Raw genomic sequence first — 14,142 nt, 5'->3', positions numbered from 1 at the left:
GAAAGTGTTAACTCAGTCTTTGCTTATTTTGAACAACTTTATTGTGCTTTAGGTGAAGGTTTATAGAGCAAATTAGTTTCCCATTCAATAATTTATATACAAATTGTTCCGTGACATTGGTTGCAATCCTCGCAACGTGTCAGCACTCTCCCCATTACCACCCTGAGTTCCGCGTTTCCATTTGTTCAGTTTTCCTGCCCCTTCCTGGTTTTCTCATCTTTGCTTTTGGGAAGATATTGCTTTTTTGGTCCCATATAGACAATTGTTCTAAGGCGCCCTTTCCTCACAGTGGTATTGTTTATTTTATAGGCCTATTATTTGGGTGAAAGGTTATCTCCAGGAGTCGCTTCAGTTCCAAGTTAGAAGAGTGTCTAAGGGCCATAGTCTTGGGGGTTTCTCCACTCTATCAGACCAGTAAGTCTGATCTTTTTGATGAATTTGTAACTCAGTCTTTATTATGCCAAGGTAATTGAAAGTTTACCTGCTAGAATGATTGACTTAAACTTAAAGCAACAGTTAAGAGGTTAAGAAGATGTCCATAAAACTGTCATTTATCCAAGCCGATGCTAAGTCTCATTTTTGCTTTCTTTATAAAATAGGATTATTGCTGGAATAAAGCAGTTTTAACTGTGCTTGTTCTTCTGTAGGTTGAAGGCTCAGTAAACTCAACTATTTTATACTTCTGGGTGTGTTGCCTCTAGGACCCATCAAAGTGTTTACCTCAGGGAATCAGTCCCTAAATAGTTTCATTCAAAGCTGTTTAAAACATAGGAAATATATGGAGATCAGATTTTTGTAAATTAGATTTCTTTTCACTTATAATTTCATACTTCCTGCCTTTCCTTTTATTTCTGGTTGATCAAACTTTGACAGAGGTATCTAATCAATTATTAAAATTACTTTGCCTGAAACCATTGTGTTAAGATGTTTATGATTTCTTAAATGTTGAAAGTATCTACAGAAAATTTCTTCCAGTAAAACTCTTAAACTTCACACTATATTAAAAGAACACTATATCATGTCACTGTGGGGTTCATTCCAGTAATTGGTAATAGTTCAGTGTTATAAGATATATTAATATAACTTATCATATAGTAGATTCAAACAATAATCACTAACACTTATCAAACGTTACCGCATTTATCGAGTATTACTTAGACACTGCTGTAAGTGCTTTACTGACTTAACGTCTTTAAGTCCTTAAATAACTGTTGCCATCGAGTCGTCTCTGACTCATACAACCCTACAGGACAGAGTAGAACGGCCCCCATAGGGTTCCTAAGGCTGTAAATCTTTTCAATAGCAGCCTGCCACATCCTTCCCCCCTCGGAGCAGCTGGTAGGTTCTAACCACTGACCTTTCAGTTGGCAACCAAGTGCTTTAACCACTGCACCACCAAGGCTCCTTTATTGTATGTGGTAGGTACTATTATAATGCCAATTTTAGAGATGAGGAAACTGTGACACAGAGAGATTAAGTAACTTTCCTGAGGTCATATAAGTAGTAAAGCTGCCCGGTCAGGATTCAAACCCAGGAAGAAAGCAGCAGCCAGTGAGTGGGGAAGCAGGAGTAGAAGAACAAGGAGGGTGAGAAAAGAAGCTGCCTTGTAGGCCTCAAGCCTTTAGTAAAGCCCATCTGGGGCGAGGGGAGAGGCTTTAAATTAGAATCAGCATCAGAGTTATAGTAGTCTGTTAGAACAAATGGACATCTTAATCACTGAATTGAGGCTATTTTAAGACCAAAAGAGATGCTGGGTGGGTTTAATAGGAAAAGAGACAAAGAATAAAGTTGTTTAATGACTGCACCCTATTAAGCTCAAAAAAAACCAGTTGCTGTCAAGTCTACTCTGACTCATAGCGACGCCGTGTATGTCAGAGCGGAACAGTGCTCCATAGAGTATTCTCTGGCTGAGTTTTCAGAAGTAGATCACCAGGTCTTTCTTCTGAGATGTCTCTGGGTGGACTCTAACATCTAACCTTTTGGTTAGTAGCCAAGCGCATTAACCATTTACATCACCTGAGGACCCTGTATTTTTAGTAGGTACCGTGGAGTCTATTTAGGCTCATAGTCACCCAGTGTGACAGAGTAGAACTACCCCATCGGGTTTTCTGGGCTGTAATCTTTATAGGAGCAGATCACCAGGTCTTTCTCCCATGGAGCCACTGGGCGGGTTTGAATCACCAACCTTTCGGTTAGAAGTTGAACTCTTCGCCATTTCACCACTAGGACTCCTATGAAGCCTCGAGTTTTCAAAATACCTAAAATATGCGTGTTTTTCACACACACATACACATACACAATGATTCAGTGGAAAAAAAAACTAGAAAGCTGGAACAATGATTCTTAACAGCTTCCACCCCAGTCTGCCAGACTCTTTAATATGAAGATGGGGATGGATGGTAAAGAGATATAGCTCAAAAAAAATTATTCAATCTATCATTTTCATAATTTTAAAAAGGTAATAAAATCAGAATTTCACAATATTTTCTTCACTGTGGGATATGTAAAAGATAGAATGATAAAGTGTTTAGAGGCTATGGCTTTTAAAAAATTGAAAAATGCTACCATGATAGAAGTTGATTAAAATCAGGATAAAGACAAGTATGCTTATTTATGACAGACTTGGAAATGCTAGCCAATACAATTAGACAAAAAAAAAAAAAAAGCCAGGATATATATGATATATAAGGATATATATGAAAGTGGTTAGCAGCCGAGCTCTCACCACTGCACCACAGGGCCCCTTATATGCGAATACACACACATATATGTGTAGCAAATTATCATTTTTTTGTAAGTAATATGATTGTCTACCGAAAAACCAAAGAAAAGCTACTGAAAAGCTATTAGAAATAAAGAGTGTTTACAACACAGCTAAATATATATGTGTATATATATATGCATATATATGTGTAAAATCAATAACTTATCTTTGTACAAACAACAACCAGTTAGAAAATACAAAGAAAAGATCCTGTTCACAACAGCACAGAACAATACCTACAAATAAATATAGTAAGAAATATATAACACTTATATGATTTAAAACTTTATTAAAAGACTTGCATGAAGAGAGACCCATGTTCTTGGATGACAAAACTTCACAATTTGATGATTTCAATTCTTCCAAAATTAATCTACAAAATTGATGCAAACCCTATAAAAATTCCAATGGAGTTTCAGGCATGGGTGGGATCGGGGGTATTGAAAGGAGCCCTGGTGGCACAGTAGTCAAGCACGCATCTGGTAACTGAAAGGTCGGCTGCATGAAACCACCAGCCACTCCACAGAAGAAAGATGTGACAGTCTGCTTCTATAAAGAGTACAGCCTTGGGAACCCTATGGGGCAGTTCTACTCTGTCTTATAAGGTCACTGAGTTAGAATCGACCCAATGTCAATGGGTTTGGAATGGATTTGAGGGGTATTGGTAAAATTATTCTTCAATTCCACTGGAATAATAAACTTACAAGAAGGGTAGTTTATTTCTGAAAAAGGATAATGTGGTAGAGACTTTTCATACCAGATATTACAATGAATAAAAATAAAATCATAAGACAATGCAATATAGGTACAGGTTTAGTCAGAGAAAAAGTATGGAAAAAGACTCAATTATAGATGAGAATTTAATATACAAATTAAAGTTGCATTTTAAATCGGTGTTAAAAGGTTTGTTAATCAATAAACTATTTTTGGATAACTGCCTAGCTATTTGAAAAAATAATAATTCAATTGAGGCTCTACTTCATACCAAAATGAATTCTAGAGGAATTAGATAATTAAAGTAAAATACATATATAAGTAAAAGGCAAATATAAATATTTATAATCTAAGAGTGGTTAAAACACTTTTCTTTTTTTAATATTTTATTGTACTTTTGGTGAACATATGCACAGCAAAACCGGTTTCCATTCAACAATTTCTACACACATTGTTCTGTGACATTGGTTACATTCTTCACATTGTGTCAACATTTTAATTATTTCCATTCTTGTTGTTCCATTCCAATCAACTTAGTCTCACTGCTCCCCCAACCTTCTCATCTATGTTTAGAGTAACTGTTGACCATTTGGTCTCATATAGATAGTTTTTTTAAAGAGTTTAGTACTCAAGGGTGACATTCTTTACTTTTATTTTTTATTTTTTTAATTGTGCTTTAGGTGGAAGTTTACAGTGCAAATTAGTTTCTCATTAAACAGTTAATACACAAATTGTTTTGTGACATTGGTTGCCAACCCCACGATGTGTTAACACTCTCCCCTTCTCTGCTCGGGGTTCCGTTTCCACTTGTCCAGTTTTCCTATTCCTTCCTGCCCTCTCATCTTTGCTTTTGGGCTAGTGTGCCCGTTAGTCTCCTATGCATGAATTGAACTACAAAGCCCATTCCTCACATACGTTATTGTTGGCCCTATAGACCTGCCTAATCTTTGGTTGAAGGGCAAACCTCAAGAGTAACTTCAGTACTGAGTTAAAAGGGTATCCAGGGGCCACACTCTCGAGCTTTCTCCAGTCTCTGTCAGTCCAGCAAGCCTGGTCTTTTTTGTGAATTTGAATTTTGTTCTACATTTTTCTCCCGCTCTGCCCGGGACCCTCTATTGTTATTGCTGCCAGAGCAGTTGGTGGTGATAACCAGGCACCATCTAGTTGTTCTGAGATCAGTCTGGTGGAGGTTTTGGCAGTTGTGATCCATTAATCCTTTGGACTAATCTTGCCCTTGTGGGTCGTTGGTCTTCTTCATTCTCCTTGTTTCAGCTGGGATGGGACCAGTAAATGTATCTTAGATGGCCATTCGCAGGCTTTTAAGACCCCAGAAACTACTCACCACAGTCGGATGCAGAACAATTTCTTTATAGACTGTGTTATGCCAGTCGAGCTAGATGTCCCCTGAGACCATGGTCCCCAGTCCTCGGCCCAGTAGCTCGGTCTCTTAGAGCATTTGGGTTTGTCTGTGAAGCTTCTGTAACTTTGCCCTGGTGAAGTTGTGCTGACTTCCCCAGTATTGTGTACTGTCTTTCCCTTCACCAAAGTCACCACTTATCTACTATCTAGTTAGTCTTTTCCCTCCTCATCTCTCCCCTCCCTCGTAAATATAATTTCTTTTTGTATGAAAACATTTTCTTGTGTTTTTATAATAGTGATCTCATACAGTATTTGTCCTTTTGTGATTGACTTATTTCATTCAGCCTAAAATGTTTTTTAAATGTGTCAAAAGATGGATGAATGTTGAGTCAAAAATAAAAAACAAAAATAAAAACTTTTTAAATCCTTAAAAACCCATAAATGATGTAAAAAATAAAGAACGAACTGTGGGAAATACTTGTAACAAATATATGGCAGAAGTTTAACATACCAAGAACTCTTACATATTATTGCGGAAAGGAGAACAATGGGCATAAGACATAAGTAAGTAACTCAGAAAAGCAGAAATACTAATAACACTCAAATGAATGTACAGGACAGAGGTCAAGTGCACAGGCTCTGGAGCCAGACTGTCTGGATCCAAACATGAACTTTGCCAGTATTTAACCATATGACCTTGGGCAAATTACTTCATCTCTCTGTGCCTCCATTTTCTCATCTTTTTATTCAATCCAGATTTGCCCAAGCTGGATTTTCTTAAATTAAAGCACACTTCTACAGAAGAGGAGTCTGAGTGGTGCAAATGGTTAACTCACTCAGCTGCTAACTGAAAGGCTGGAGGTTTGAGTCCATCCAGAGGTGCGTTGGAAGAAACACCTGGAGATCTACTTCTGCCAAGTCAGCCACTGAAAACCCAATGGAGAACAGTTCTACTCTGACAAAAATGAGATTGCCATGAGTGGAAATTGGTTTTTTTTACAGAAGAAATATGAGTTTTAGTTTACCATGAAGATTTCCAAATGTTCATTTCAGAAGATTGCTACCTTTGAAACATTAGAAAAATGATATTTCTTGGTACTTTAATTGGGTTCAATAGGGAAACACATAAGTGTTCAAAGATACTTAATTTGAGCAATAATAGGAATAGAGTTTTTATATTTTTCTTTTTGAGAATTCTGATGCTTGAACTGTCAGGGATGCCATGTCAGTGGTGCCAGCAGCCACGTAATTCCACTTTTGTGTTTCTTGCTCTTTCTTGGATACCTGTCAGAGTTCTGTTCCACAGGCACAAGCAAAAGATGACTGCTGACAATGCAATCCTCAGGAAAGAGGAGCTGGTCAGGGGCTAATGTAAAGACCCACACATTTAGTGAGCTTTCCTGATGACTGGACTTGGTTAGAACCCCTGGGGATTTATTCCATTTCACACAGCTAACAACTTCTGTTCCAGCACAGGACCTCGAAGCTCAGTTACAGAGTCAGAGAGGAGGGAGAAAACACAGGTTTGTCGACTAAAAAGAAAACTAGATCACTGCCCTTTGAGTTCTCCTTCCATTTATACTTCCTTGGTAGAAAGCCATTAAATATCATGTTTATGTTGTTCATTGGTTGTTACTCCTTTCCATAAATTCTGTTCCGGTCTGGGCAAGAAAATTCCTTTCCTACTGGCTCCACTGAAACCTCTGAAGTTCTAGGTGGTACTGGAGAAGGTTTGTCATTTCTTTAGCTCTCCTGACTAGTGAGCAAAGATGGCAATTGTTAATGTAGGTAATTTACAAGGCATTTCCTACAAATTTCTCAGAAATGCCTGGTCCATATTCCAAACACATCCAGAAGATCAAATTGGTTCCTGTTGGTACTACACAGCACTTGTACCAAAAGTGCTTAGCAACTTCTCTAGCGCCTTTTTAATTTTAATCTCCCTTTCAGCATTCTCACAGAGGGAAACCAAATACAAAATGTTAATAAGGGCCTGCTAGCTTTCAAGACTACTCTTGGGCTACGGCCTAAATTTATGCCAAGAAAGGAGTTAGTAATAATCGACCCTTTGAGAAGGGATTTTTAGTTTTTGTTGTTGTTTGTTATGTTGGCAACTTAGTTTGAGGGAATTCACTATAAATCTTTTTTTTTTAATACATACTTATAAAATACTTAACACCATGACAGTAATACAACTTGTAGAGGTAACATTCTATAAGGGGTAGTGGTGCTTAAATGGACTATCAACTCTGAGTAACAAAACATGATTGTCATGGTCAGTTGGCTCCAGCCAGTTCCAATATTTATCTTTAATTTTTTTAACAGATTTTTTAACTTAGGATACTATAAAGACAAAAAAATTAAATGAGAATGACTATTAGTTAAGAATTGCTACAATAGCAATGACCTTTATGCAATTGATTATTAAATTAACTTAATTTTGGATACATGTATTATATACAAACAATGTAGTGTTGTTGTTGTTAGGTGCCGTCAAGTCAATTCCAACTATAGTGACCCTATGTACAACAGAACGAAACACTGCCCAGTCCTGCACCATCCTCACAATTGTTGCTATGTTTGAGCCCATCGTTGCAGCCATTGTGTCAATCCATCTCGTTGAAGGTCTTTCTCTTTTTTGCTGACCCTCTATTTTACCAAGCATGATGGCCTTCTCTAGGGACTGGTCCTTCCTGATAATATATCCAAAGCGTATGAGACGAAGTCTCCCATCGTTGCTTCTAATAAGTATTCTGGCTGTACTTCTTCCAAGACATATTTGTTCACTCTTCTGGCAGTCCGTGGTATATTCAATATTCTTCGCCGACACCATAATTCAAAGGCATCAACTCTTCTCTGGTCTTCCTTATTCATAGTCTAGCTTTCACATGCATATGCGGCGATTGAAAACACCATGGCTTGGGTCAGGCGCACCTTAGTCCTTGGAATGACATCTTTGCTTTTTAACACTTTAAAGAGATCTCTTGCAGCAGATTTGCCCAATGCAACGTGTTGTCTGATTTCCTGACTGGTGCTTCCGTGGGCATTGATTGTGGATCCAAGCAAAATGAAATCCTTGACAACTCAATCTTCTCTCCATTTATTATGATGTTGCTTAGTGGTCCAGTTTTGAGGATTTTTGTTTTCTTTATGTTGAAGTGTAATCCATACTGAAAGCTGTGGTCTTTGATCTTCATCAATAAGTTCTTCAAGTCATCTTCACTTTCAGCAAGCAAGGTTGTGTCATCTGCATATCTCAGGTTGTTAATGTGTCTTCCTCCAATCCTCATGCCACATTCTTCTTCATAGAGTCCAGCTTCTCAGATTATAATGTAGTATACCTCTGGTATTAATTTCCAATCCTTTATCACAAAGCTTCTGGAGGAATCCTTTGAGAACAAGGATTAGGACAGAGATTTGTTTATGTCAAGCTCTTATCCAGATATTGATATGGATGTAATGCAGATGCAGATATGGATATGGATACAGATATACATGTAGATATCAAATTTTTACTGTTCTGCAGTGTTTTGCTAATCTCATCTCTTTCTCATGACTGTTGTTCATAGACCATAATGCCTATTGTTCGAATGATCATTTCTTTGCATCTCTCTGAGTACAGTTGCTCAAAGTTCATTTTGTCAATTCAACCTTCAAAGATATTTGATTTCCTTTTCTGGGATGTTCTGGTTAGGACTATGTCTTAGTTTCTTAGCACTGCTGTAACAGAAATACTGTAAGTGGGTGGCTTTAATGAACAGAAATTTATTTTCTCACAGTTTAGGAGGTTAGAAAGGTCTATGGTTCGAACCCACCAGCAGCTCCGTGACAGAAAAGATCGGCAATCTGTTCCAGTAAAAATTGTTGTTGTTGTTATGTGCCGTTGAGTTGATTCTGACTCATAGCGACCCTATCGGACAGAGTAGACAGGACTCCTTCTTGTAAAGATTACAGCCTAGGAAACTCTATGGGGCGGTTCTACTCTGTCCTATAGGGTCACTATGAGTAGAAATCTCTTCGAAGGCACACAACAGGAGGCTGGAAGTCCAAATTCAGGGCACCAGCTCTAGGGCAAAGCTTTCTCTCTCTGTTGGCATTGGAAGAAGGTCCTTGTCTCTTTTCAGCTTCTGTTCCTCTGTTCCTTGGTGATCTTTACTGTGCTTCTTCTCTTATGAGTCTAAGCTGCTCTTTTATGTCACAAAAGTGACTGGCTTAAAATATGCCCTACACTGCTATGGCCTTATTAACACACAAAGAAAATCCTCTTCCTAAATGTGATTACATCCACAAGTATAGGGGGTAGGATTTACAACACATATTTTGGGGGGGACACAATTCAAATTATAACAGACCATTACTCAGAAATGTTTTCTCTTTATCTCTCTCTCACTCTCTGTGTTCCCTCTCTTTCTGTCTTCAGCTGTGCTGAAGGTTACAAGGGGCCTATGTTGGGGGAGTTTACTAAGTGTCCAAACACCCAAGAATTATGCCCTATTATCCAAAACCATGGACTCTAACTTAAACTATTAAAAAGTTGACCTCATTGAAGATTCTAGACTTTTACCACTTAACTTTTCCATACCCACGTTTGTAGTCTATGTGTGCTAACGTATTTTTAAACTGTTTTTACTTAAGATTTAAAAAAACAAAATTAGGATTTATTCAATTTCTCTCCATGTATTCTGGGACTCCACTATTGGCAATTTTTCTTCCAGTTCTCAAAAAATGGTAAAATTGGGAATTCATTGGATATGATTTATAAAATCCAAACTTGTTGCCATCAAGTTGATTCTGACTCATAGCAACCCTATTCTGACTCATAGCGACCCTATAGGGCAGAGTAGAATTGCCCCATAGAGTGTCCAAGCAGCAGCTGGTGGATTCGAACTGCCAATCTTTTGGGTAGCAGCCGAGCTCTTAGCCACTATGCCACCAGGGCTCCAGATATGGTTTACAGGGAGTGTTAATAAACAAGTGCAAGAAAAATAGCAGTGCTTTGTATTAATTCCAATAAATTCCTTTTATCATCACTCTCACGGTTTCAGTTTCTAAATGTATCTTATTAAATAATTCAATAGACAAGTCTCTAAATATTGTTCCAAACACAATTCTAGGGACTTGGGAGAAAAAAAAAGATGAATAAGACTCAGTTCTTGTCCTCAAGGAGATCAGAGCCTAACAAAAGAGAAGGCACTTAAATAATAAAGGATAATTAACTCCTCTTAAAAAATAAATATGGAACAGTGTATTCAATAGAAATAAGGGTTGTAGTTAATTATTACATATGATCATGTTTATAAAAACTAAAATAACTTAATTATTTTCACCTTCTTCAAGTCTTTGTTCAAATGAGGCCTACATTGGCCATCCTGACTAAAAACTACAACCCACCTGGTCTCTCTTTTTCTGTTCTACATTTTCTTTTTTCCATAACATTTATTATCTTCTAATATACCATATAATTTAGTTATTTATTATACTTATTTGTTTATTGTTGCCATCTGCTAGAATGTAAACTTTATTAGAGCAGGGATCTTAGATTTATTCAATGATGTATTTCATGAGCATAGGACATTGCCTGGCAGATAGTAGGTGATAAATAAATGTTTGTTGAATGATTGAAGAGTGAATGCTTTGTTGTTTGTAATAGACTGTGTATATATTAATTTCCCAAGATCCACTGTAAGACTGATATGATTCCATGCTACAAAACCATTTTACTTGCTGCCTGATAGATACTTTCTCAGAAATTAGAAGACTAAAGATGAAATGTGAGACAATTAAAGTCCCAATTTTCCATATATTGGATAGAATCAGAGTATTAGATTCAATAACAGCAAACTTGACTTAGATAACAAAATTTTAATGCAAATATTTATTATTCATTACTAATTATCATTAATAATTAATTAATATTTTAAATGTAAATGGAACTAGATACACATTGCTGCTGCTGGCAATAAGGCATCCTATGAGATTATTAGCAGTTGGTAGTGGTTAAGATTCTTTAAGAAGAGTTTAAATTGCCCACTAAAATATTGAATCTTGGAGTCTCATAATGATAAAAAATAGGATTATTGAATTTTGTTGCCACTGAGTAGCTTGGGATGTTTGTACCTCAGTCAAGTATTTCAGAAGCCAAATGTCTAAATTATGTATCTTGCACATTACTCTTTAAATATACTACTGAGCTGAAAAGTTAGGCTTCATCATCATTGAATTAAGGTTCTATAAAGCAAATAAAATTTTGTTTGTTTGTTCATTTGGTTTGTTTGTTTTGATTTTATTGTTGTTATTCTTTTGTTTTTTGTTTTTCTTTTCTTAAGGAAAGCCATTTTAAAATAACTCTTGTTAGTAGAGATAATATGAGTAAATACGGTTTGTCAAACTTTTATTTATCTAAGAATGCATTGAGGACTTTGTTTTAAATGTATATTCCCAGGTACTTCTCCCAGAGAATCTTACTCAAAATGCCTGAAATGAGGCCTAGAAATTTAAATTTATACCAAGTTCTCCAAAATAAACCAGATAGCATGCTGAGACATATTGGCGTAGAAAAAAAAAAAAAGCAAGGATACCAGAACCAAGATGGCACAGTAAGAAGCTCCATGCTCCTGTCCTCCCACAGAAAAATTTAAAAAAGAAAAAAAAACAAGAAAAAAATTACAGTACTAGGTAGCCTTGTCAGAACTCTGGTGAACAGGCAGGGGATTGATTGTAAAAACAAAAAATCACAAGACATACAAAAATGAAGAAGAAGGAAGGATGTTCCATTCAAAGGAACAAATTAAGCCAACAGAAACCATCTTTGAGGAAGATCAGACACTGGATGTACTAGATACAGATTTTAAAACAATTGTTTCAAATATGTTCAAAGAGCTCAAGGAAAATAAGGGAAAAAATCTAAAAGAAATCAAGAAAATGTATGAACAAAGTGAGAATATTAACAAAGATAGAAATTTTAAAAAGAAATCAAACAAATTCTGGTTTGATAAACATAGAAGTATAAAACTCACAATAATTGAAATTAAAAATTTGCTAGAGAGATTCAACAGTGGATTTGAACTGGCAGAAAAAGGAATCTATGAACTTGAAGACAGGGAAATTGAAATGATTCAGGCTAAGGAGCAGAAAGAAACAAAAATAAAGGTGAACGAACAGAGCATAAGATATCTGTTGGACACTGCATTACATATGCAGATTGCCTCAAAATTCCAAGCAGCCATAAGACTGCTAAGATAAGCATTCCACCCAGTGGCATCAATCACTCCATGCATGCATATCCATCTAGTCTGATAGAGCCACACACGAGAAACTTGCAAAGTATTGGCAAATAAAAGCTGTTTATTATTTACAGAAAGTAGCTTACTTTTATTTATATATAACATTGATCGAAGTAACCATCTAGAAATCAAACACCAAAGCAACCATCCGGAATCCCTCACCCATTTATCCCCCCCCCCAAAAAAAACTCCATGCTTCCTTGAGTTGGGAGTCATTGCATTGGATGTCACTTTTATTGACACCAATTTGTGATATTAAACAAGTCCATGGAAAATCTCAGCCTACCTTCCCTGGTCAATCCAGACCTCAGCTGCTTCATACAGCCCACTCGGGGCTAATTCAGCAGGTACCAGCTGCAGGTTAGGGAGTTCACATTACTCCCTCCACTTCAGACTAGTCACAAATTAGGGAGTTCGTATGACTCTCTCCATTTCAGACCACTCCACTTTGGTTAGCAGCTGAGCGCTTTAACCACCGCACCGTGATAATTTGTTGCAAAAGGGCTATCTACTTCATCAGAGAAAGGATATAAACACAAAAAGGATATACACAATGAGATGCACAAATGAGGATGGGAGGGGGGTCTCCACATGGAGCTTCATGTCCCCAGAGACATGTGGTCCTACTACATGCATCATCAATCCTGAAGCTGGTGGTGCAATGGTTAAGCACTTGGCTGCCAACCAAATTTTGGTAGTTTAAACCCACCCAGCAGCCCCATGGGAGAAAGACCTGGTGATTTGCTCGCTTAAAGATTACAGCCTAGAAAACTCTACAGGGGCAGTTCTACTCTGTCACATGGGGTCACGATGAGTCAAAATCAATTTAATGGGCACCTAACAACAACCACAAGCCTTTATTGACTCATGCATAGTCAGTGATCAGGTCCTCATTGTATATGCATGCAATGAATATGTACGATTGATTGTATCATGTCCCTTTCCCTTCCTGAATTTAATCCTAGGTGTGGTCTTTGGGGCTCCCACTGCATTTCCACATAGAGGCTCTTCAACTGCTGGCAAATTTCAGGAATTATTTTTAGGAAACCAGAGACAAAGGCCAAACCAAGTTCTCTGTTCCACAGACACCATTAAGTGAACCAACATACACAGTATATGCAGAGACTCAAACAGATGCATGTACACAATATTCATTGCAGCACTCTTTACAATAGCTGAAATGTGGAAATAACCCAAGTGTTCATCAAGAGATAAATGAACAAAATTCGACCTATGCATACAATGGAGTATTTTTCACCCATAAAAAGAAATGAAGTTCTGATACATGGCGCCACAAGGATGAACCTTTAAAACATTACGCTCAGTGAAATAAGTCAGACAAAAAAGAACAAATATTGTATGATCAACTTTTATGAAATATCTAGAATAGGCAAATGCATCAAAACAAATGAAGATTAGTGGTTACCGGGGGCTAGAGGAGAAGACAATGAGGAATGGAAGGAAGGGAAGGATGGAGGAAGAGAGGAAGGGAGGAAGAAAGGAAGAAACTTATTTTAGAAAATAAAATTAGTCTTATTATGAACCAATAGATATTATCTGTAGTGGTTGTCTCAGTATGCATATGCAAAAACATTAATTAAAAAAAAGAAAAGAAAAGAATTAAAGAGAGCTCTCACTTGGGCTAGCATCAGATCTTGTTTGGAAATTTTGGTGACACACTGTTGTTCTAGTTAACGATGATGATGCCAGCAGAGGCGTCTTTCTATGTGATTGAAGATTCCATGAACAATCAGGTGTGGAGTGCTTTTAAAAGGCAGTGCCTCAGCTGTACTCAAAGGCACATGGACAGGGTAGATCCCTTTAGAATGAGCCTCCAAGCATCAGGAAACCCAGGCATGGGGTCTTTGGGCTACTTTCACTCTTACACACAGGTTCAAGTGTACATGGCATCTCAGAGGTGCATGAGCAGTGCATTTGCAAGGGTAAACGTATGTATGTTCATTTCAGACTATAGTGTCTTTGACTTCCTGCTGAGCCCAGCACCTCCTATGTAAAAGTGGC

This window comes from Trichechus manatus, unplaced genomic scaffold (assembly GCF_000243295.1).
Source record: "Trichechus manatus latirostris isolate Lorelei unplaced genomic scaffold, TriManLat1.0 scaffold00228, whole genome shotgun sequence".
NCBI classification, from domain to species: domain Eukaryota; kingdom Metazoa; phylum Chordata; class Mammalia; order Sirenia; family Trichechidae; genus Trichechus; species Trichechus manatus.
Note: the sequence above shows the minus strand (reverse complement) of the source record.